Raw genomic sequence first — 4677 nt, forward strand, 5'->3', positions numbered from 1 at the left:
CTTTATTTGATGTGGGGGAAGGGAATTTATCCAACTCAAACTCCCTCTAGTCTTTCTGTCTCACCCAAAGGGAAAAAAGGACGTAAGAATCATTTGTGAAGGTCGAAGCTCAGGGATACAGGCTCACTAAAGACTAAGACTTATTCACAGGATTATAGATGTCCTCTCCTCCCCCACACCTTACCACCACATCAGTAGGGCTCCAGTATGTTAACGATGGATTACAGGTGAAACAGCTATAAGACCTGGACTCTATTTAAGAGAGTTTTTAGGAAAACCCAAAGATAAAAGATAACAAACAAGGATACTAGAGAAAATTACAGATTTTGACACTTACAGCTATAACAAACATTAAACACAGCTCAACTTCTAGCTATGTTAACATAAAACTTCACACTAAAGACCTATTTATCTCAGTTCATGTTATCAAATACATCATGTTATGCTTTCAATAAAAAATTGCAAGGCATAATAAAAAGGAAGAAAAAAATGTATTATTTGAATGGACAAAGCAGTCATCAGAAACAGACTCATATATGGCAGAAATTTTAGAATTATCAGACTGAGAATGTAAAGTAACTATAATTAATATATTAAAGACTCAAGGAAAAAGTAGACAATATGCAAAAGCAGATAGGCAATGAAAGCAGAGACAGAAAATCTATGAAAGAATAAAAAAAAAAGTTATAAATAAATAAATAAAGTTGAAACTTCACATTACCAAAACTTGGAGGCAACAAAGGTGTCCTTCAGTGGATGACTGGATAAATAAACTGTGGTTCCTCCAGACAATGAAATGTCATTCAGTACTACTACTACTACTAATAATAATAACAAACTATCGAGCCAAAAACAGACACAGAGGAATCTTAAATCACTTCACTGACTGAAAGAATCCCACTGACAAGGCTGCATATTATATGATTCCAACTACATGACATCCTGGAATAGGCAAGAGTATGCAGACAGTAAAAAGATCAGTGATTGCTAAGGATTGCAGGGAGGTGGTGAATGAGGAGAATGCAGAGGATTTTTAAGGCAGTGAAAATAGTCTGTATGACATAAAAATGGTGAACACATGTCATTTTACATGTGTCTAAACCCACAGAATGTGCAACACCAAGAGTGAAACTTAATGATACGTCTGGACTTTGGGTCATTATGATGTGTCAATATAGGTTCATCATTGTGACAAATGTACCACTCTGGTGGAAGATGTTGATAGTAGGAGAGGTTGTGAATGTGTGCAAGAAGGAGGTGAATGAAAAATCTCTGTATTTTCCTCTTAATTTTGCTGTGAACATAAAATTTCTCTTAAAGAATAGTGTTTTTTTAAATATATATTTATTTATTTTTAAAGAGAGAGAAAGAGCTTGTGAGCAAAGGAGCAGGGGGAGGGGCAGAGGGAGGGAATCTCTGGGAGACTCCACCCAGAACATGGAGCCCTAGCAGGGCTTGATCCCACAACCAATGATATCATGATCTGAACCAAAAACCAAGAGCCAGATACTCAACTGACTAAGCCATCCAGGTGCCCCTTAAAAAGTAGTCTTAAAAAATATTGTAATAGAAATAAAGAATGTCTTTCATGGGCTCATCAGTAGAAAGGACATGGCCAAGCTAAAAATCACTGAAACTGAAAATATGTCAGTAGACATTTCCCAAACTAAAATGCAAGGGGCCGGGGCATTGGGGCGGGGGGGGGGGGTGGGGAGAATGAGAAAAGAGAACAAAATATCCAAATTCTGTGGAACAATTTTAAAAAGTGTAACAAATATATAATTGGAATACCAAAAGAGAAGGAGAAGAAAGAGGGGACAGGGCAGAAGAAATATTTGAAGGAGTAATGGCCGGGGAATTTTCAAAAATTGATGACAGACACCAAAAGACAGACCCAGGAAGCTTAGAGAACACCAAGGAAGATAAATACTAAAAAATCTATTCCTAAGCGTATCATATTCAAACTGTAGAAAACCAAGAGAAAATCTTGAAAGCAACAGAGGAAAACAACAACAACAACAACACTTTACCTATAGAGGAGCAAGGATAAGAAATACATTAGACTTCTCATCAGAGACCGTGAAGGCTTGGGGCACCTGGCTGGCTCAGTCAGTGAAGCATACAACTCATGATCTTAGGGTTGTGAGTTTGAGCCCCACATTGGGTGTAGAGATTACTTAGGAAAAAAATCTTAAACAACAACAACAACAAGAAGAAACCATGCAAGCTAAAAGAGAGTGGAAGGAAACATTTAAACTGTTGAAAGAGGGGGTCCTGGGTGACTCAGTCAATTGAGTGTCTCACTCTTGATTTTGGCTCAGTTCCTGATCCCAGGGATGTGACGTGGAGCCCCACCTTGGGCTCCGCACTGAGCATGGAGTCTGCTTAGGATTCCCCCTCTCTGTTGGCCCCTCCCTACCCTCACTTGCATATTCTCTCTCTTTCAGAAATAAATAAATAGACAGACAGACAGACAAACAAACTGTTGAAAGGGAAAAACCATTGACCCAGAACTCAATATCTAATGAAATTATCCTTTGAAAGTGAGGAAGAAATAGACTTTCTCAGACAAACAAAACCTCAGAGACTTCATCACCAATATGCCACCTCTGCAACAGATGTTTAAAGGTCTTCAGGGAGAGGAAAAATGACATAGGTCAGAAATTTGGATCTATACAGGAAATGAAAGATCACCAAAGAAGGAATAAATGAAGGTAAAATAGAGTACTTTGTTTTTCTTATTGATAACTGAGCCAGTAGATTATCATTTGCTCCAAGTAATAATAGTAACAATGTATTAGGTGATTGTAGTACATGGATAAGTGAAGTAAATGTCAGCAATGTAACAAAAGACAGGAGGAAGGAATTGGTAATACTCTATTATAAAGGTAACTTTACTACCCATGAGGCAATATGGTGTCATCTGAGAGTGAATGAAGGCTAGTTATAAATGTTTATTGCAAACTCTGGGGAAAACACTAAGAAATTTTTTTTAAAGAAAGGTAATTGAGTTTTGTTTTTTTTTCCCCCTCTTAGCGATCAGCAGACCACCTGCACTCTTCTTTTCCTTCACTGTCCCCCAGTTCCGGATCAGCTGATGCCAGGGGTTTTGGAGACTTGAAAAGCCCCACCAGCCTCCAGATGTTCAACAACTACCTGGCAGACAGGAGCTACATCAAGGGGTGCGTGCTGTCATAAGCAGACCGGCAGTATTTGAAGGAGTCTCCAGCCCCACACCCACTGACTTGTATCATGCCATGCATTGATAGAATCACATCAAGTCTGACAAAAAGGAACAGGTCAGCCTTCCAGGAGTGAAGAAAGCTTTGGACAAGTATGGCCCTGCTAATGTGGAGGACATCATAGGAAGTGGAGACACAGATAGTAAAGATAATAATGACATTGATCTTTCTGGATCTGAGAAGGAAGAGGAAAGTGAAGAAGCAAAAAGAAAAGGAAAGAAAGAAAGAAAAAAAAGAAAGAAAAAAACCTGCACTTGTTGCCAGGTCTTCCAGCTTACTGGATGTGAAACCTTGGGATGAGACAGATATGGCAAAACTAGAGGAGGGTGTCAGGAGCATTCAAGCAGACAGCATGATCGGGGGCTCTTCTAAACTAGTTCCAATGGGGGATGGAATTACAGAACTTTAAAAACAGTGCGTAGTGGAAGGCAATAAAGCTGGAACAGATAGGCTGGAAGAGTGGATCACTGCTGTTAGGTGCGTGATCAAAGGAGGGAGACTGATACAAAGCGAAGGTCAAGCAAAGCTTTATGTAGTGCCAAGCATCAAGAATCAAACCGACTGTTCAGGGCCGACTCTTATAGAGAGAGCGAGCGACTCCCAGCCTCACAGACTAACTTTTATAGAGCAAAGGCCATGTGGTTGAGCCTGGCCACACACAGGTGGCCAATGAGATTGCAACACACAGAGAAAGCTGCACAGTTAATGCTACGTCACACACGGGTGGCCAATTGAATTACAATTCACCCCATAGTAGCTCTTTGAACTAGCCTATCACCTTGGTCAGAATTGGCTCCCAAAAGGCACCCAAAAGGCGGGGTCCACACTCCTTGGTAGCTAGGGAGACAGTATGCACACTCCACTGATTGGATGTCTCCACCTGGCCCGACTCATCCCTGCATTTGGGCTCTGTTATCTCCACCTGAACTGACCCCCCCTTGTATTTGGGCTCTGTTATCAGGGACTGGTTGACCACATTTTACTGGTTTCCAGGACTTGCTTTTAAGTAAATTCCCCTGGGCATGGGTGGGGGGGGGAGTGGGGGTGGAGGAGGCCAGGGTCAGTTTAAGTTTTACTGCATGAACAACAAAATCGCTGTTTAACCGAGATGAAATCGCTCTGGCTAAATAGGCCCTTACAACTGCTTTTGAGGAATATGTGCAGTCCATGGACATGGCTATTTTTCACAAGATCTAAAATCCACTGTAGGGGCACCTGGGTCGCTCAGTGGGTTAAAGCCTCTGCCTTTGGCTCAGGTCATGATCCCAGGGTCCTGGGATCAAGCCCTGCATCGGGCTCTCTGCTCAGCAGGGAGCCTGCTTCCTCCTCTCTCTCTGCTGCCTCTCTGCCTACTTGTGATCTCTATCTGTCAAATAAATAAATGAAATCTTTAAAAAAAAATAAAATAAATCTTCGTAGATCAACACCATTAAAT

The 4677-nt window shown here is 41.0% G+C and overlaps 1 pseudogene across 1 annotated transcript; it reads left to right on the forward strand.

The window, feature by feature from the left end:
- Positions 1-216: 216 nt before the first annotated feature.
- On the forward strand, positions 217-4439 carry LOC308341716 (elongation factor 1-beta-like; annotated as a pseudogene). Its single transcript has 3 exons — positions 217-227; positions 3084-3714; positions 4389-4439. The product of its transcript is annotated as an elongation factor 1-beta-like (transcript).
- Positions 4440-4677: the final 238 nt, after the last annotated feature.

Source organism: Martes martes (assembly GCF_963455335.1).
Source record: "Martes martes genome assembly, chromosome: 4".
Taxonomy (NCBI): domain Eukaryota; kingdom Metazoa; phylum Chordata; class Mammalia; order Carnivora; family Mustelidae; genus Martes; species Martes martes.